Source organism: Manacus vitellinus, unplaced genomic scaffold (genome assembly GCF_001715985.3).
Source record: "Manacus vitellinus isolate BGI_N305 unplaced genomic scaffold, ASM171598v3 scaffold_26_pilon, whole genome shotgun sequence".
NCBI lineage: Eukaryota > Metazoa > Chordata > Aves > Passeriformes > Pipridae > Manacus > Manacus vitellinus.
Genome location: NW_021939960.1, coordinates 9,768,339 through 9,789,267, shown reverse-complemented (window position 1 = coordinate 9,789,267; position 20,929 = coordinate 9,768,339). Strand labels below are relative to the sequence as shown.

Below are 20,929 nucleotides of genomic sequence, written 5' to 3'. Positions count from 1 at the left end.
GGGGACCCATAAGACAGAGACAACCAGAGAAGCACTCACTGGAATATGCAAAGTTTTTGCCCAAACACTGTTGTGTTTGGAGTCCTCTTTAAAGCATCAGCCCCAGTGGTGTGTTTCTAGATAACGAGATGTGGCTTCATTTTAAATATATGAAGTACATTGAAAATCACAGTTATGAGGACAATCTGAACACTTAAAAGCTCAACGAGCACATCACGATTGCTTTAAGCATCAACTGACCTTTCCTCACACCAGTGAGGGAACTTCCCTGTGATGCTGGAGCTGTGGGATTAGCAGCACTGTCAGACTCACAGGGACCATGACCTGGGTGTACCCGAGACTCCCAGAGAGGCAAGTGACACTTCTTGAAGCAGCTTCCTGCCTTTACCTCTTCTGGAGATTTTCATATCTCACTATAATCTGTCTGAATTTTAAACAGAAACTTAGCTGAAAAGGGGCTTCTCACTGTGTTTCACAATACCTGGCACTGACTGCTCCAACAGTGAGCACAAACGCCCTAAGAAAAACACCAGTTCAGCCATAATTTCCTGTCTTTCTGTTTCTGCTTTTCGGGGTTATGCATACCATTACCTAGAGCTTAGCAGTGTTGTGAAAGACACTAAGCAAGTGTAATGACTTGGGGAATTCAGCTCGCTTTAGAGTTTCCAGAAATTTTTCTCCCCCAAGAAGTTTTTCCAGCTATTTTATGGGCGGCAGAAGGAAAAACAGTTTGCCCAGACAGCAGCGGTGGGAGCTATCTTTGGATCCGTGCTGTCAAATGCAGAAGGCATTTGCTGGGCAACCCTCAAAGTGTGCATACCACAAGATTTAATCAAGGAAACTCAAGTTCATGTCCTATTTTGCAAGAGGTATATTCCCCCAAAAGGACTGGGCATACCTCCAGAGAAAACTCATCACTGCCACGGAGCAGAATTGAGATGGCAAATGCTTTAAGGTTGGAAACATCTGTGTGCTGCTCCTGCCCTGCCTGACGACCCCTGGCCCGCAGAGCTGAGACCACAGACTGTGCCCAGGCATTTGCAAACTGTGGGGCACTGGCACTGCTTTCAGCACTGTGTGCCTGGTAGCAGCCCATTCAAAGCCCCTTGGTGGGTCTGCTAAAAAACTCAAGAAGGTCCCTCAGATTTGCCAAAAGTTGCAACAAATATTCTTAGCTTTTTTCTTTCTTTTGTTAGGCAGATAACTTTGACTTGGAAATGTCTGTTTAGCTAGGAGACAGAGTAATTTGGGAAGCCTGTTCTGTTCCACAAATGACATTAGGGTTATACCAGCCCTGCTAGAAAAATTATCAACAACTGAGAGACAGATTCTGTTGTCTTTTCTCACCTAAACTAGTGCTTCTATAAAAATAACCCCATGGAAGCTGACAGTTATTGAATGAGAAAAAGATCAGTATTAAAATAATATTTAAATAGCACAGTAATCCCTCTTTCATGATGCCAAAAATTAATGGCAAGTGTGATGATGATTGAGACCAACAGGGAGCAAAACATGCTTCTTTTTAAAGGGAAAACATCTGCTCTGCTTTGTTTTTTGCCCTGAACACTGTGAAAATAGTTGGTTTTGCCTCAGGAGGTAGAAAAGGTTTCACTCCTCTAGTAATGCCTTCATTTTTCTTCTGACCCCTTGGATCATTTAATTGGGCTCCTTTTAAAGCCAGTCTGTAGGTAAACTGCATGCAAAATTAGCCAGCTGGGTCCCCTGCCAAGAGTGTGTCATTTGGTATCTGTGAGTGCCAGCAGGGTCAGGCATGACACATGGTGCAGTTCTGAAAAGCAAACAACCTTAAGGTCTTGTCCATAAAACAGGGAACACGTTCAGGGCTGTATCGGGCTCTTTCAGCAGTTTCTCATGCATGACCAGAGGTGTGGATTTTATGTGCAACTCATAAAGAAAACTCTCCAATTTGCACGCCACAAGCACTAGCAGGTGATGGCTCAGGGTAGCAGAGGAGGTGAAAAAACTTTGGCAAAGACATTAAACTGTGTCTGCATGTAAAGAATACTCTTTTCCATTGAGTGCAGGCAGCGGTTGCCATGTGAGGCTTAAGGAGCTAAGCAGCAAGTTAAAAATACTGTTGGGAATCACTTCTTCATATCCCAGCAGGACTAGCTCAGCCCCTTTGGGAGGTGAAATTTTAGGAATCTACTTGTAAGTGCATTTTAATTTTAACGAAATGCTCCAGCAGGACCCACCCTTCTCTCTCAGCTCAAAGGTGGTGCTTCCCAGAGCCAGCAGAGAGTTAATGGTGCCCTGGCCATGCGGTTGCTGGCACAAAATCCTGGGTGGATTTTGCAGAAGGGTGTGTGTAAACGAGCTCCAGGCATCTCTGCAGCCAGTTGGAAAGCCCTTGTAGGAACAGCATTACACTGTGCTGGATGTTATCTGTGGTGGCTGGGTCTGCAGCAATGTGACACGCTGAGATTTATCTGGATCTCAGGAACAGAGAAACAGTTTCCTGACCACAGCAGAGCAATCTCATCATTAATACACCATCACTTCCATCAAGTCAGTCTCACCTGAAATATCTGCCTTGCCTTACATTCATTTCTTTCCAAAATCCAGATGAGACTCATGCATGTGATGAAGTGTTACCTGCCTGCACATGGTGAGGAGCCATCAGACACCATCTCTTTCAAGAGGCTCCTGTTTCCATCAGCTGCCTTTGCTCTTCCCCTGGGTCAGTCGTGACTCTGCCACCACAGAGTTATCCTCTCCTTGAGGGTGTATTGCCAAGTCCTCTGTTCTTAAATAAATGCATTTTTTGATGAGAACTTTCCCACTTCATGTAGGCAACAGAACATGGAAAACGCTCATAAAACCAGTGATTTAGATACAGAGTGACATTTATATCCTGATCAGGACAGACCCAAATTCAAGCCCCAGACGTGGATCCCAGCAGTTCTGTATTCATCAGCCTTCACATTGTACCTCCTCACACCAGCTCTGTAAAACACACACCCAATACCCCCATGCTTCCAAAGGGCCACAGGCAAAGGATGAGCAGGGAATCCTTGCAGGATGCCAGTATATCCCAGGGGCCCACACCACACCTTCCCACTGACACTGCTTTACTGTGGACACTTCACAGGCCATGGCTGTTATTTGCTGAGCTTGCAGGTTCAAAACATAAATATCTTCCAGATCTACAAAATCAAGAACTTTCACTTCGTTGTATTTTGGTATTTGAATCTTTCAGAGTCTCACTTCTGAGCTTTTGTCCACAAGTAGCAATGCTACCAGTTCATCTCTGAGCTTGTTTATGTAAAGTACATGGAAATACTGACAAATTCATTGATTCCAGAAGTTGGAGATTTAAGAAAAACACACAGTATTGTGAGACCCTCAACAGTCATAAGACTTGGATGTTTTGAATGATGGAGTTTCCACCACTTCCACTGGAGATTACTCCAAGGCAGGTCTCTGTATACTCATGTTGCTGTTACTCAGCAGTTTTGTATTTTCACTACAAAACCACTCCTTTCATATCATTCTTGACATCCCATACAGAGGAAATCCAAAGTATGGAGGTTTCTCAAGTCTCCATAACACTTTGGAATATGAGATTAATCCGTTCATGTGGTCCACTTAAGGTTATCACATGATTGTCTCCAGGAAATGAAAGAGGTCAGAGTTTTTACACATTTTTAAGCATATACAAAAATAATTATTTAAAAAAACCAAAACCTCTCAAATCTTCTGATTTAACAAAGAAGATATTGTTCAGAAGATAGAAAATAAATTAATTTTCTACTATGACCTCATTAAGATTGGATTTAAGTTCCAACCCAAAAGAATTTTAGAACAACATTAGTCTCCTGCCCTTAAATCTCCATCTATTGAAGCTGTTCTATTTATTAATTTCCCTGCTGGAGAGCATATTTTGACTGGCCTGCGAGCTGAGCAGACAGTCTCTCCCCAAAAGCTCACACACGAGGGCCATTTCCTTATTCATTTCTTCTCAGTAAAAAGGGTGTTTCCAACCATATCATTTTGAATCAAAGCACTCTTGACTCAGACACAATTGTTCACGTTGATGGACAGATGGGGATTTGATCCAGACCCAAGAAAACAAAAAAGCAGAAAGGGCAGTGCCTCTCTTATCTCCAGTGAATGAACAAGATTAGCCATAACCTGTTCTCTTCTCACCATACAACAAATCCAGTGTGTGCTCCCAGCACAGCCACAGATTCACATCTTGTAATTTTTAATACAAGACATATACAGCCTGAGGGAACAAATTACTCTTCTGTATTCAACATGCTTCAGTGCCTTCAGAGGACTGTGCCTGAGAAATACAGTTACTTTGCTTGGCAGGAAAAACCTTTGAAAACAAAGGAGAGGGCTCTCTGCGATGAAAGTCAAGTTCATCCCAAAAGCAACAAAAGAAAGCACTTTGGGAAGTTGGACGGGCTCTGGCAGAAAATTGTCAAGACACGAGTTCACTTTCTAAGTGGCACTGTGCAGCAAATTGGTTTTCTGTGCAATCCCAAAGCATGACTGTCTTAGCAAAAAAAAACAACCAAAACACAAACCCCGCAGTTGGAAGTGGGCAGGGCTCTGTATCCCAGCTCTCCCGTTGGGAACCTGGAGCTGAGCTGACAGAATGTGGGAGCCCTTCTCTTCCCTCATCCCTCTTCTGTTAAAAGTCTGCTGTTCAAAGCTCAGCTCCTCGGGAGGGGCACTATTTTCTCGTGTTAAAGTGCAGGAGGGAGGGGATCCCACATGCTACTGAAATAAAAATACCAATGGGAGATGAAGAGTGTGTGGGTCTCTATAAATAAGCCCGAGTGGGCTCTGCCTGATACCCCTGGCAGCTGTGCCACCCCTGTGTGCACTAAATCAGTGCTGGGCTCCACACCCAGACCAGCGAGACACACACAAGAACCACGAGGAGATTCTAAAAGTTACGAGGTTCGAGAGATCTTGTTTCATTCAGCGTGAGCGGGTCTGAGGTCTGAGCCTATGAAAGCAATGAAAACTTACTGTCTCAAAAAACCAAAATATTAAAAAGAAAAGAAAGAAAGAAAAGAGATTTGTGTGTAATGGCCTGACTTAAGAAACAAAAACCCACAAACAGTAAATGTATTTTTACCAAGCAAGGGGGGGGGCTTTTTTATATTGAATATTTAACCAATCACATGAGATGCTCTATTTGAATTTCCTTTCCCCCAGGCTTTGCCACATGAAGATTTCTACAGGACTGGAAATGTAAAATACAGAAATTGTTTCTATTTCTCTGCCTGCGATACTCCCTGCTAACTGATCTATAGTACTTCTACTTTTTTTGATTAAAAAAAGGACTCTTCATAAGAAACTTTTTCAAGAAAAATCCAATTACAAACACCCCTGCTCTTCTGTTTTCCAGAACTGTTTTCAAATATGATATAATTCTATTTCCATTTTAAATGGTCCAACTGAAAAATATCAAAATATTACTGCTTTATACTGCATCCGTTCAGAACATAATTTCAGGTTTTGGCAGTTGAATATTTTTGTTTTCCACCTCTGCTGGCAGGGCAGGAGGGTTTCCAATTTCTTAACTTTCTCCCTCTCTACAAAAAAACAATAGAGCTTGTAAGAAGCATGAAAAGAGAAAGAAAAATGTAAAAAAACCCTGAAAGAGTGATATTGCTTTGCCTACGGGATGTAAATTGTATTTATTTACCCCCTTTCTCTCTTTAAATCTTGATAAGATTTAATTAGAGTGCCATTTTCAGATACAGTCTTTTTTTATTATTATCATTGAATTGAGATTTTCTTATGCATTTCAGTCCAACATTCAAGTCCAAACCAGAGCCCCGTTTTCTCTTAAAAATGTAACCTCTCTTCCTATGCAGTTCCATGGGTTTGGGAACAATGAAGGTTGTATTTTCCAGTTTACAAGTAATAAAGTGTAACTTCCAGGAAGGAAACCTGGGATAAAGTATCCTGTCATCTCTCTGTAGAGCAGCTAGTATATTCATCTGCAGAATGAAGTATGCAAAAATATAAATAGACATCAAATGTCATTTTTGTAGAGACACAATTGCAGGGTTAATGACAATACCTTTGTCGTTAGTTTGTGGGTGTGCTTCTCTTTCTCTAAGTGCAACATTTTCCAGTCTACTCTGAAAATCTGAATTCACATACAGACAAATTCTATTGAGTGTCTGTCCTGCTAAAAACTGTCATAACAACAAAGAAAAGGCACACACAAAACTTTATATACATGGTGCCTATTAACATAGACTCAAAAAAAAAATCTTTCAAAAATAGTACATACACTCCCTGCAGTGAATTTGATTTTGTCTGGCCTGTAACTAAAGTCCCTTGATACCCCAGTTTTATGAGGGTGTGATGTAGTGGTAAATCAGGGCCATACTGATGATCTAAATCAGAATAACCAGCATGTTTTTCATTTCAGGAGAAAAAAAAAAAAAAAAAAAAAAAAAAAAAGTTTGTGAGAGAAAGTTTGCCAGCTTCAGCACTTCCTGGCCGCCAAGAACATTTACTGAAAATCAATGGGCTGTCCAAAACCTAATGTGAGCAGGAGTTGGAGTGCAGCTGTTCAGAATCTATACCGCTTCCTAGGCAGGGTTTCTAAGCCCTTTCAGTCCTTTAGAATAATAAAAATGATTAATGGTCTCAAACACTGTGAACCAAGTGTTTTGAAGTGTAACCTGCTACTTGTAATGCACTCAGTATTTCTGATCTGCATTGTGCTGGCATACGGCGCCGCTGGAAGTCCGTGTTGAAACGGGCAGTGTTTGGAATGACTGAAGAGAAGCTCACGATGTCTGATGGCAAAGTCATTTTCTCCCAAACCAAGGTATTATTTTTCATCAGTTCACGAAGGCAAAAAAAGGAAGTGACTGGAAACATGTATAAATATCTATTATTTTCTATAAACACGTTCTAAGGGAGCAATTTGGATACCTCACAACACCTTATCAGCAAAACGATCCATCTCATTCAGTGCTCTAAAGGGACATCAACCTGTTGTGTCGAAAGACAGAGTGTTGTGTTTTGTCAAAGGCTGGGCAGCAGAAAGGGGCTCAAAAACTTCATGGAACAGCTTCCTCCATCTGGGCCTTCCATATTCCTACCCCTGCTGGGCACAGCCCCAGCCATGGGCACAACCCTTAGAGCCAGTTTGATCCAGGCCAAGAGGCGGGAGATCCATGTAAATAATAAACCCCAGTGGAGCAGTGAATGGCTGGTGACCAGCAGACACCCAGGACCTGCTGTGCCATCACACAGGTCCCCGTGGGGCACTTTGCTGGGCACCAAACCCATCTCCAGCCACCACCACACACCTGACCTCCAGCTCTGCTCGCCCCGAGGCTGCAGTTGCACAACCACTTTCCTCTGCAGGACTGGGCTCAAGCCCAAGGTGTCAGCTGGTGCCCCGTTTATCCCGGCTTGTTTGCTCATGCCCTGCACCAAACTCAAGCAAACAAATGGATGGATTTGGAACATGGCTATTTCCAGATACTGTCAGCACCCTGAATGTATTAAGAGGCATTAATTGCCTCACCTGGGACCCTCACCCACAGCCCCTGCCCATGGCCCAGGAGCTCTATTTAAGCTCAGCCTCAGAGCACCCAACCCCAACCTGGGCTTGTATTTCCAGCCTTCATCCTGGGTGAACCTTGGTCCTGTGCTGTGGGTGGTTCATCTCTGGTCTTCTCTTTTCCTCCTACTCCCCCCACTTGAGTGGGCTTCTGGGATGGGCCCTGCACCTGGTTCATTTCCCCTCAAGTCTGGGGCTCTCAAGAAGCCTCATGGTCAGCATCCATCACTGCCTGTGCTGGAATCGCACTTGGGTCACCTTCCCGTAGGAATCTATTGGCATTTGCTGCTCCCTGAAAAGCATAAGCTTTAAAGGAAAAGTCATTAGAGGTGGAAAACCACCTACAAACTACAGTGGAACAGGAGGAAGCTTGACCACTAGATTGGCTCCTCAGGATCCTGGCAACCTGCACTTCCCTGTCTTCTCTTGGGCGCAATGGAAGCTTGGAAGAGCATTATAAGGAACACTCAGTTAACATTTACAGAGAGGTAATGTGCCAAGTTCTTTTATGAAACTTCCAATTCTAGATTTACAGGCCTTATATGCAATATTATTTTGGGGGCAGCATATTGTATTCATTAGATATTTAAAATGGTATAAACAAGGCAGTAGAAGTACTCGAATTGCCACAAGCCAGATGGAGATCTTACCATGATACCTCCCACAATTAGGAATAACTTTTTTTTTCGAAAGCCCCAAGTTATTCTGCTCATAGCCTGGCAGAGGAGTGAATCTCCTGGGTCAGCACTGAGCTGTGCCATGTAGGGCAGGGATTTTCTTGTCCCTTCTATCTGCCAAAGAAGGACAGGAAGCGCTGCCTCCAGCCCAAGCACTAATGCAGAGGGGCAGAAGGTGCATGTAGGCTTAAACAAAAACAAAGTAAAAGAATTAGATCATGCAAAGTCACATTTTTGGAGCATAAGGGAACATTTTAGTCTAATTATCTTCTTGAGCACAGAAAGAAAAGGAAACATTTTACCAGAGTCAGTTTTTAAAAGAATTATCCTAGGTAAATTGATCTGCAGAGAATTGCTCCCTAAACTATAAATCATATTGATTTCCTTGCTTTACACTTCTAAAGGGTGACCAATGAGTTATTGGAAGGGTGCACAGAGCCCTCAGCCTCACAGACTGAGGATGTGGCTTATTCCTGCCTGTAATATGGATTTGCAAGATGCAAATGATCTCTGTCATAATAAACACAAAGGGAATTACTGTGTTCTTGACCAAAAAATTGACAATAGACTATTAGACTTCCTAGCACTACCTGACTAGATCTGATTTTCTTGAATTTCACCATATTTGCGTAGGAGTTAGGAAAGAACATTTATTCTTTTAACTTGGGGTGAACCTTTACAGCTTGTAATCCCATGCAATTATTACATGCAGTAAAAGACATAAAAACATCTCCTTTGGTACTTTCCAGTTCTTCAGCATCTAATGTTCTGCCCTTCCATTAGTTTGTAAAACAAATTTAAAAGTCCAACAACTACTAATGATGGGAAGCTGGCAAAGTGCTCTTATGCAACTATTGTGTTCTTGGGTTGTTTTGAAACACTTAACAGCCACGGTCTGGAGCAATTTTTAAAACACTACGTTAAATTCCCTAATTAAAGTTTTGCGGCAGGCAGATCGACTTATCTGAACAGAGCGATTAGTTTGGCAGAATTGACTCATGGTCATTCTACCTGACAGCATTCCCTTTTGTGGGAATGTAACCCTTACTGTGAAAATGTTGTACTAAGCAAACCTTAGTTCCGCTCGTAAATCAGCCCGATGAAAGGTTTGAAAGCCTGTTTCTATGGTGCAGTTAAATTACACTCAAAGTACAACTGAATTTGTCCCTACTTTTCCATCAAGTATAATGTGACTTAAAGAAACCTTCTCTAAAGGTAGGGAAACAGTTTAGAAAGCCAGATGAGAATTCTTGAAAGAAAGTAGATGGAACTTAGGTAAACATTCTCCAAGTTTAAAATAACAGGCTGAAGCATTTGTCTTTGATTATCAATTTTAATGTACATAATAATGAGACTCATTCCCACCAGGACAGGCACACTAAAAAAGAGTTGTGGAGTGCTTGTGTTCAGATTCCTAAAATCAAACTCCTCCTTGCAGTCAAAATACTGCAATGTAAAGCTGGAAGAAGGATGGCTTTTGATTCATGTGTGAATGAACTTCCCAAATATTTGCAATTCTACAGGATAAATTAAATGGAAGATTTCTGGAAGATTAGTCAGGCTCTCTGTACCAGCAGTGCTGCTGCTGCTGCCCCAGCCAAGGCACTTTGATGCTCTTGTATCAAAGCCCAACCGGTGCCTAATTTGGAGCCCACCCAAAATCCAGCTTTTTTTGGCTTGCTACAACATCAACTACCTGGAGACAGATGCAACTTTATATGGGTCAGAAGCAACTTCAGTGATGGCCCTGAATTACATTTTACCCCATGCACACTGCTCCAGTCATAATGAAACACAGCCAAAAGCTGTAATTCATGGGTAGGTTTGCCAGTCTATGGAATTCATAAGTCTTCCCTGAGGAGGAAGCTGATATCTATAAAATGTTTCACCTGAAGTGTAAAAAAAAGAAAGAAAAAAGCCAAGTACCCATGAGAAAATAACTGTACAAATCCCTTCCGTTTTCCTTCACAGCCACATGAGTGGGCCATGTGTCTTCCTTTTGGACCACAAATACATAGTATTTTCAAAGGGAATGTGCTTTTATTAAAAATTAATACAAGTTTTCTTAATCTGACTTACAATGCACATATTGATTAGAACTGAAAACTGGCCATTTCTGCTGTAGTATAAAAAACCCCCACAATCCTGCACCTCCTCTCCAGATGGATCAATGTCTGAATTCTTCTCAGTGATTTTTTTTTTTCATTGCTGGTAATTGAAATAACATCAAACTTTAACTTTAAAATACTGTTCTTACTCAGTGTCAGGTTTTCAAATCTCTCCTGCAGACCATCATTCCTTCCACCAGCAGAGCCATGGCCATTCCCACATCCAGAGCTGGGTTCATGACTGCATGTGCTGAAGTGAGTCAGCAGGACCCATGTATTTGCATTTAATGCTTCATGCAAAGCTAAGAAAGGCAGCACAACACAAGAATTTTGTTCTCCCATTATGTTACTAATAGAGGTCTTGGAAAAAAAAAAAACAACTCTTAAGAAAAAGATCAAAATGGTCACAAAACTTACTTTTCATATTAATGAATGTTTCATTTCAACACTTTTCCATGCAAACTAATTGTCATGCAGCTGTGCTCACAGGTGAAAATTGGTTTATTCCTATTGTCAGAGATGGCTGCAGTAAGAATGGCAAGATCCCAGCCTGCAACAAATCACAGAATGTCTATACATGGCTGTATTATTTGTGAAATTTCATTGTCTTCATAGTACTAAATATTTTTCTGCTACAGCATGAGGAAGCAGGAAGGATGGAGTAGAGGGATCTTTTGTTTCTACAGGAGAAATTCCAAGCAAAATAGTGGGAGGGTATTTAAAAAAAAAAAAAAAAGTAAAAAAAAAAAGTCCAAAATTCTGGGATTTTTTCATTTCAGGCCAGCAGTGGAATTGATTAATGAAGCCCATCTGCAGCGGGTACAAAGGGCCAAATCTTCGGTTCATATTAAATAGCAAGCTTCTACTTCTGAAAACCAGAAGGAGGAAGGGGACTTAAAACCAAAAAACAAACAGGCATATTTGATCATTTAGTGGTGAATAGATCAGGCGCTCCTCAGTTGCAGGGTTTTATTTTTGTGCATTGTGTCAGCGATTGGAAACCATATGTTTTAAGACCAGCTTCAATAGTATCAGTAGCTACAGTCGTCCTCTCGGATTACTTTTTACTGCCTGCCTAATTTTGAGCTTTAATAGCTAACATGCACTTTGTTTATCAGTTACAAATGTTCTGAATGTTGATGAAATGGGCTAAACAACACACATTGGCTTATCACCAGTGCTAAAGGCTGAGATAAAATGTGTTTAATGCCCTGGCTGTGACTTTGTGAAGGAGGAGTTCCCAGAAGTGAGAAGAACCATCTTAAAATTGATGGCTCTGGTTCTGAATGCTGAATGTGGGATGTTAGCACTTGGATCCCGACATGGCTCTTGATATCCCCAGAAGAATCCATCCTACAAGGTGCTGAGCCTTTTGGCACCAAAAGTGCAACCAAGTACAGCACCATTAAGCCCCCTCAGATGGCACAGCCAGTCCTGTAAGTGCTTTACTGCACTGAGGGCAGTCTGGTGGTATTCAAATTAAACACAAGTTTAAAGTCTTTCCAGAATCAGACTCTTACTACCTTGCAGGCCTGAGCACTCATAGACCAAATAGCTCTTTTTTCAGTAATTCTGTTTAGCTGTACAGCAAAGAAATTAAAAGTAGTCTCTAGCTTGTGTTATTTATCCTCTAATTACTTGAGGACAGAGTACCTCTCCTCTGTTTTAAAACACTGCATAAATTAATGATGTTCTAACAATAACAGCAGCAGCAATTCTGGGCATTTACCAGAGAGGAAGCAACCATTAGCCCTGAGAATGAAATTTCACTGCAGTCCACAAAATAATGTGTTAGGAAATGCTATGGTTGCCAACTTTCGCAATTTTGTTGAAAGTCTTCTAAAATGTGAGGGTTGGGGTGTTTTGGGTTTGTTTTTGTTTTTTTTCCCCACAAAGCCTGAGCTCTGGCATCATGTGAAAACATGAAAATGTGAGATTTTCTGTTATAATTTTAGAAGACAAGTAAGTTACTCAGCATTGTGGTTGCAAAGAGAAATTGAAAACATGAACCCAAGGGCCAGAGAACAATTAGTAAGAGCCCAAAATGCATTGCCTTTAAATTCTTACACTTTGTAAAGCGATTTCTGATTCAGGGTGTTCCGATGCTTGGGGTTAACCATATTCAGTACCCTAATAAATCCTCTATGCCCTTTTTGAGAACTTCTCACCTTGGTTTGGGCCAGACGGTGGCATCACATCTCAACTGTCAGGGTGGATGGTGAAGCTCAGTATTGGCTCATTTCTTGTTTTTAAAAGAGAAACCAGTTGTTTGTACTGATGCAGCTCTGTTCATTTTGATGACGAGGTCAACAGCAGAATACTGGTAATACTTCCTTAAGGGAAATACACTTTCCATAGTAGCTAAAATTTGGGGTCTAGCCTCTCACCTCCTCCTCAGAGAGGCTGTGTGGCTGTAGGCTCTCCCACACTATGGGATAAGCTCTCTGGATCCCATGCTCTGGCAGAAGGTTGTTCCCCACGTGCCCTAAGGAAAAGGTGTGGGCTGGCTGCTCAGGACCCCAGGGCTGCCCAAGAGAACCATTAGCTCCTAAATCTGCCCAGGACACTGTCACCCAACCCCGTGATTTGCAGCACTTCCATTTGGTGAACATGTGGACCTTTCTGCACCATTCCCATTTATTCTTTCACTATGGGAATAAGCACAGAGGAACAAGTCAAGCAAACCCCCTTCTAAACCTGCCTTGGTTTTGGACCAAAAAAATTCCACTGCTCTGAGAAATCCCTGGCATTATATGCCTGCTGATGCCCCAGCTTGATGAAATAGAGACTTTTATCAAGCCAACTACTAGGACTTGCTCTTACTCTCTCATCTTGCAGCCTGTACCCCGTGCACCCCAACACATAATCTCACCAGTGAGGCAGAAACCATTTTCTTACCTCACCTTTCTAAATGGCTTTTAAGATCTGCAGGTATTTTGCTGAATACTAACAATGATGAAAATACTTAAAATTCCTAATTGAAAACATATCCTTTACCTTCCTCTTTGCACCCTTTCCCCACTACGCCCTTATCTGCTTTTCTAAATATTGCATACAATGTTTTCAGTAAATAAAAAGGATATTAGCGTAGACAAATAGTGTTTACTTACCAGCTCAAGAAAGGTGTTTCTGGCACCAATTCACAGCTTACTCACAACTCACAAAAATTACTTATACTGAAAGGGACAAGGAGTGTCTTTTTGTGTGCAGGGTGCTGTACAAACAATGAGGTCCTGGTCCCTGCCTGGCTTGCTGTGGCATTACCACAAACAATACTAATTCTTAAATACCTGCCTGACTTTAAGCACTTAAGTAAATAATTGTATTGATTGTTGTAGGACTATTCACATGCATAAAACTAAGCATATATTCAAATATGTTGTGAAATAAGGGTCGGGTGAATTTTGCAAGCAAGGCATTTTTAGATGATTAGTATATATGAACTTACTTGTTAAGACCAGCTTCAAAAGGAGCTAATGTGGTAATCAGGCTTTTGGGCAGGGCAGCTGGGGGGAAAGGAAAAGATTTATTTTCAAGATGGATCTAAGGACTTTCTTGTGCTTCTGAGACTCCTCACCAGAACCACAATTACAGGTGAGAAAGGAAGCAAGGAAGTCCCCCCAACCACTGATTGCTCAGAGTTTAATGTGAGAGCAGTGTAAACTCAGAACTGCAGATAATCCATGGGGAAATCAGGGGGTTAGTACTGAGAACTGATGGGGAATAACAACTGAAAGAGCTTTGGTTTTTCTAGGCTGGCGGGAGGTAGCTCATGCTAGGAAGCCTGCCAGCTCCAAACTGATGCTGGGAGCTTTGTCTCCTTTGGATTGTAGGAACACACTTTGCAGTCAAACTGATCTGAGAGATTTTGATAGTAAAAACAGCTGTCTCGTTGCAATGATGTTTTTGTTCCATTGTCAAAATTTTGAGTTAAATCCATGAGTGGGCTGCAGCTTGTTCAAACCCTGAACTCAACACCCTTTGTGCTCCTTTGGCTTTTCCACTGCGGTTCATGGGATATCTCCTTCCTGAGGAAAGGGCTAGGTGTAATAAAAGGCGTCAGGGCGAGGACTTGCAGGTCTCCTCCGATGCTTCCCCAGTGCTGGAGAGACAGAACTGGAGAGCTGAGCCCTGCCCCAGGCTGGTGAGAAGGGGGAATGAGGAGGAAGAGCAGTGTGTAGAAATGAAACACTCCAATGCTGCCGTGGCCAGGCTGCATCCCCAGCGAGCAGGTATGCCAGGGGGAGTGGGCAGCTGTGTGGTGCCTGAGTGGGGCTGAGGCTGGCAGGGGCAGGGTGAAGCTGTGTGTGTGTTGCACAGCACAAGGGGATGCCTGGAGGGTGCACGTGGTGGGAGGCCCCAGCCCCATCTCCCCAGCATGAGTCATCTGTTGCCCCTCTCTTGGACGTGTGGACAGGCATTTGACACACCTGAAAAAGGCACCCAGCACACGAGGCAGAAGCAGAAGTCCCCCTCAAGGTTCATAAACCAGAGACTGCCTCTGGTTTTGTGCTGACATGGGAGATGGGGCAGCACCTCTTTATGGCCACAAATCCACTCTGTCTCCCCGGGGGAGATCAGTTATAGGCAGGATCACACAGGGGGCTTTCACCCTCCGGGGAGCCAGGAGCTGTGTGATGCTTTGAGTTTGTGTGCAAAGGGGTGGCTTGAGTGAGTGAAACTGCTCCTGCAGCTCTGCAGAACCTATGGCTCTGTGGTACCGTGTAAGAAAAGCAGACGTCAACAAGAGCCCTTCTTTTAAAACCGACACTTAAAAATTGTCACTAGAGATCCGTAACACGACGACCGTAGCGAGAGCGCCTGTTTTCACGGAAGCAGAGCCAAGAGACGAGCTGGTATTCGCATGGCATTCACGGGGCCAACTTTTACACCGCGAATCTCTTTTAAGGACTCGCAGCTCGACGTGCGCCGGTAGCACCGACACACACACACACACACACACACACAGACACCCATCCCCAGACCCGCAGCTCCGGCGAGCGCGCCCAGCGCGTACCTGCCGCCGGTGCGAAACGCTGCCCCCCGGCCACCGCCCGCCCGCGGCGGCTCCGCTCTGCCCCCGGCCCGGGGGCGCGGGCGGCTCCGCCCAACCCCGGGGGGCTGCCGGGTGCCCGGGGAGCCGTGGGAGGCTCCTCCTCCGCGCCGGCCCCGCGCAGCGCTGCGGGGCGCCGGAGCGCGCCGCGGCCCACGCGTGCGGTAGGTGCGGGGCCGGGCCGGTCCCCCCGACGGCGGCAGCGCCGGGGGGGGCGGGAGAGCGGGTGTTCCGGGCAATCAACAGGTCGGGTGAGCCGCGTAAGAACCGCGTGTGCCGCCGGCCCGGCCGTGGCTGCGCTGCCCGCGGGAGGCGCGGCGGCACCGGGGGGTGGGGTGCGGAGGTGGGTGGGTGGGGTGGGCGCAGCGCGGGCGCGGAGCCGCCGCCCCGCTCCGCTCCCTCCGCGGGCACGCGCGCTCGCCTCGCATGCTGCTCACTGCGCTCGCGGCGGGAGCGCGCCCCGGGCAGCGCCGCGGCTCCGGTGAGTGGCCCGGGGGTGTCACCGCGCCCGCGGCGGGACCGGCGGATGCGCTGGCCGCTGCTCCGCGGCTGCTGCTCCGGAGGTGTGAAAACGCCTCCTCCGCGGGTGGCGGGGGGTGCGCGGAGAGCGGCGCGTTCGCCCCCGGAGCCCGTCGGGGGTCGGCGAGGCTCCGGCGCTCCGCGGGCGCGGAGCGGCTCTGGCGGAGCGCGGCGCCGGGGGTGTCCTGCGTGCGGAGTCGCGACCGAGAACTAGCAGAGGTAGTTCATTGCTGCGCCGCGTGCCGTTTGGTTTTTACCTTAAACCCAGCCTCGCTTATTAATTACTTTAAAAGCCGAAGCGTGCGTTTAAGTAGAATGAGTTACTGCGCTTCCCGCGGCTGCTTCTGCGAGGAAAAACTTGTATGTGATTTATGCAGTTTAAGTAAACTTTTTTGAGTGTTAAATTGTGCTTGAGCCCAGCGAATGGCCTCTGAAGGAAATTATTCATGATATACAGCTACTGTTGTGCAGACATTTCAAATAATGAAATATTCTGTTGTGTGAAGTTGTGATTGCTAAAATACATATGGTGAACCAATAAACAGTTTATTGGTCTATATCAGATATTAACAGAAATTTTGTGCAGCACAGTATCAAATTCACATGTCCCTGAGCGCTGTTAAAGGCAGTGGCAGGAATGGTTTATTGTTTAGTCTGTCTTGTGGACTTCATTAATTTACTGAAATTTCTTATCTCTGCAATGCCATCCATAGAAGGGTTACACCTCCCCCCCTCCAGTTTATTGAGAAAGCATGTCTAAATTTCTTTCTGCCTGTCCCCATCTGTGTGTATTAGAGCAATCTGGTCCACAAAAGATGACATATATTTAAACTAGTGGTTCTGTGTCTAAACTAATGCTCCTTAGATACTTTCATACATTTGGTGTTGCAGTGTTTTGCTATTTGTTGCTACATTCAGGATAAATTCTTTATCCTCACCCTTTTTTTACATGAATGAACTGTTTCTATTCCTAAACAAAGCTGTATTTTTATTTCTACTTTGAAATTCAAGGCATTGTAAGGCCTCAAATGCAACACATGCAAGTAGGAAAGACTTGTGGTACAAATACCTTGAAAATAATCAGTGCTCGTAGCTTTGGAGACATTCCAGAAACTTTTTAAGCATATTCTGAAAATTCACTTGAAATGGCACAGCACCTAATAAGTTGATTTAATTATTCTAACTTAAAATTCTTAATTAAAAAAAAATATCCAAATGCACGGTGTAAAATTGAATTGTGAAGTTGAGTCAAATTGTCCCGCGTAATTCTCGTGCCTCTTCTGCTCACCCACCAACAGGACAAAACATTTGGCTAAATAACAAGCAGTGTACGCTTTTGGTTTTAGGCTCATCGATTTGTTTTGCTTTGCTTTGTTTAGCCCACTCCCCTCAGCTCATTTTCTTTTAAAATACTCCATAAAGGCATGGATTCCCACGACTCGCTAATCTTATCACCATTATTTGGCTGAAATGTTTGAAACGGGGCTCCTGTTTCAAATATCTCCCAACCTCGGCAGTCTTGGATTTCATTAGAAAAGCTTCATTAGGGAGAAATAAAAATGTTGCTGATAATTCCCCCTCCAACAATAAGCCCCATTTTGGACTCCACGGTGTGCGCGGGCACGCCCTGAATTACGAGAAGGAATTAAACTCAGGTATTCCCACAAAGAACTTGATCTCAGTATCGCTTAAAGAGTCTCCTGTGTCGCTGTGTTGTTGTGGGTAGCTGGTTGATGTGCTCTTTTTTTTTCCCCCCCCTGAAAACGTAATAATTTAAGTATTAATCCTGCAAAGATCAGTTGCATGTTTAATTTCCAGCCTGCAAGGCATCGTGGTGGCTGTATTTGTGTGTCAGTGTGTGTATGTACACACTGCTGACAAAGAAAACAATTAGAGACGTTGGTAATTTTCTGCTGTCTTCCCAACTGTTATTTATGATGTGCAGTAGTAAAACAGCTATTCTGAAATCAGCTATAATTCTCTTCAGTAAGATTTGTTTCTTCTGTGCCAAATTTTGCAGTAACCAGATGGTCTTGAGGTGTCTTCAGCCGGAGAACAAGCATGAACAGTGCTGAAGACTAATTATTCCTTGCAGTAAATTCCTTCTGCAATAAATTCACAGGTTGTTAGACCTAATCTGTGGAAATGATTGTTAAGATTACTTAGGCAGTGAAAAATGCTTTTATAAATTCGTGAAAACTAGCAGAAGTTCTTAGGATGCTAAGAAAATATTTTTGAGTTAATTTTGCCTTGCCGGGGTAACTTTTATTCGGGACAAACTGTTAAATGAGGTTGCAAATTCAAATCCTTTTTATAAGCCATGGAACGCTGCAGTTTTAATATGAATATTTTAAATATATCATGTAAGTGGAGGGCTCATTTGGTAGATCAAGTGGGGAAATCACATTCTCTGTTTCCAGTGTGTAGTTAGTTACCCTATACATGTGTATTTTTCACAGCAATAGCAATATAAACTTGATTAGTGCATGGTGGAGTCTCCTGGACTAACAATCAAGTTCTTTTCATTAAATTTCACACTGTACTGCATGGGACAGAAAAATAGTTATACCAGGAAGGAACAGAAAATATATTAAGAGTTATAAACAATGGCATATACAAAAGTAAAGCCATTCAGGCTTTAAATACATCTTACTTCTCAGTGGCTTAATTTGGTAAAAAGTACAAGATTTATTTTTCTTTTTTTAATGTATGTGTGCTTGAAAAAAAAAAGATGTAAGTATTCACTTTGATATGAAGAGGGAGAACTTGTCAAATCTCTTTCCTTCCTTTTTTAAGGCCAGAAGGATCATCCTTGTTGGGACTGTTCATTAAGAGATCTCATCACAAAAGAATTGTTCATGGCAGTCAAATTCTTAAAACAATACTCCATCTTTATTTGCAGATCTTAACTCGAGTAATGATGTTTAACAAACACCTTGTTTTAATCAGGTGAGGATAAGCCCCTCAATTAGGATGCAAATAATTGCTCACCTCGATTGGATCATTTGGGGCCTGGAGGTGCTGCCATTTCTTGGTAGTTTTGGTGCTGCCAGAGGTTTGAAGCAGGAGGGAGGAGAAAGTGGGAATGAGGATTTAGGACTCTGCAGTCTTCGTGCAAAATATTTTTTTTTATCATGACGTTCAAAACCTGATCCAGTTCCCTTCTTCATCAAGCTGTTCAGTTGTTCTTGATTTACTGCTGCAAGAGGTGTGAGAGGAAAATTGGATCCAAAATAGTGTTCACTACAGAGCTGGTTCCAGCGAACGTGTCACAGAGCGAATATTTAATTAAAAATAGCCAAACCTCTTTTCACTCAGTCTGTCTGCTTGGGCTTTAATTATGTATTTGAATTATTTCAAAGGTGTGTAAAATGAGATGAGAAAGATTACATGGGCATAATCCTTCCCATTTAAAATTATTTGTCTGCAGCTGCCTAAGTCCTGGCATTAGGGAGTCACATAATAAACATGTTTATTTAACATCAGCGTTATCTGTTAGATTGTACATGGTTCATTAACATGGAGAGAATACTTTTTGTTTAATAGTGTGTGGGAGCTGCCAGAGGTCAGAAGAGGTTGTTTGCCTGAAGTCGAGATGGCATCTTGGCTTTGCTCTCCTCCTGTTTGTCACCTCCGCTGTGCGCGGGAAACGCTTCATTAGTGCCGGGCTGGGGGGTTTTTCCCTCGTGTTTGCGTAGAGGGGCTCTGTGGAAAGCCAGAAGTCTGCTGCAGGGTTGTGGTAAGGTTTATGGGGAGTTTTTAAGGAAGGTTTGTTGTAACTTGCAGAGGGTCGTTTTAGTTGGGGTTCGATTAGAAAAGGCGGCTTGGAAAGGATGGAGCGGGAGGGGAGCGCGGGACACCACGGGGTGCCCGCAAAGAGTGGGGGTGTCGGGGAGAACTGGGGCATGGGAGGGTCTGAGGGCTTGGGAAATGGAGAGCATTTTGTGTGCCAGGGAAATAACGTTTTGTTGGTGTGGCTGGGTCAGAGTTGGCCTCAGAACAGCTGGACCTGGTGGTGATGCTGGGCTGAGATGGGAGAGGTGGCACCTCGTCTGCAGGATCGGGCCCTTCTTCCTCCGTGAGGCTCGTGGGGTGTTCTCATCCTCCTGTTGATTAGAAATGTGCTTGGATATAAAAAAAAACTATATAAAGGACACTGGAAATACAGAAGTAACCACGGTCTCGAGTTTGAAAAGGCTACTTGAAATGTTTTAATATGATTTGTGTATAGGAGCTAATAGCCACGCACTGCACGCAGTATTGAGAGAGATGTACATCTCTATGCACAATTTTAATTTTTATTTCAGATTTCTGAATGTTTCTGACAAGTCACTGAATTTCTCCAGCCTGATTTGGATGGTGGGGGCTCTTTGGTCTTCTTGTGCCTTTGAGGGAGAAGATAATTTGAATTTTTATTAGAAAAAAAAAATAGAAAATTAACTTCTATGGTTTTTATCAAGCAAGGATGTCAGGCAGATAATAACCAAAAGGTGTTGAATAAATGTTGAGCATTACTGTAGAGTTCAAAGTGCTGTGGCAGATACAATGTGAGTGAAATGTACCACAAATGTGCAGTTTTTTAAAAGCATGACAGTAAAAATAGAAAGGCTTAAAAAAAATAAACTGAACTTCTGTGTTGATTATAAGTTGTAGCCGAAGCCATCTGAAGGCCTGGATATTATTTTTAAAAAGCCAGCAAAACAGCTATTTCTAAAAAAATAGTAGGCTCCCTCAGAAGGGGAGAAAGAGAACAAAAAGAAGTGTTATCTTGGAGGAGGGAATGTCTGGTGTAGGGTTTTTTCCTTTGAATTATTTTCAACAAGTACTTACTCTGTTCTGTATTTTTAAGAAATTATGTGACAGCAATTTTGTTTCTTTACCAAGGCAGTGAAAACACCAAGAATCCTTTTTATAATTTGGAAAGAATGTCAAAAGAATGAAGTAGTTAAACCTAAGTGTATTAGATCATACGCCTTAAATGCATAAATAAGCATAG

General features: G+C 43.3%; 1 protein-coding gene across 5 annotated transcripts in view; it reads left to right on the top strand.

The window, feature by feature from the left end:
- Nucleotides 1-15,259: 15,259 nt before the first annotated feature.
- The window catches only part of EYA2 (EYA transcriptional coactivator and phosphatase 2), an 80,381-nt gene continuing 74,711 nt past the window's right edge, over nucleotides 15,260-20,929 (top strand). For 2 of the 5 annotated variants that reach the window (XM_018073846.2, XM_018073849.1), the window contains exon 1: nucleotides 16,099-16,152. The gene's annotated coding sequence lies outside the window, so the exon portion shown is untranslated. Of the gene's footprint in view, nucleotides 15,294-15,868; nucleotides 15,896-16,098; nucleotides 16,153-19,617; nucleotides 19,673-20,929 lie in introns of those variants that run through there. The other 3 variants (XM_018073847.2, XM_029960313.1, XM_018073848.2) reach the window with 3 other exon arrangements.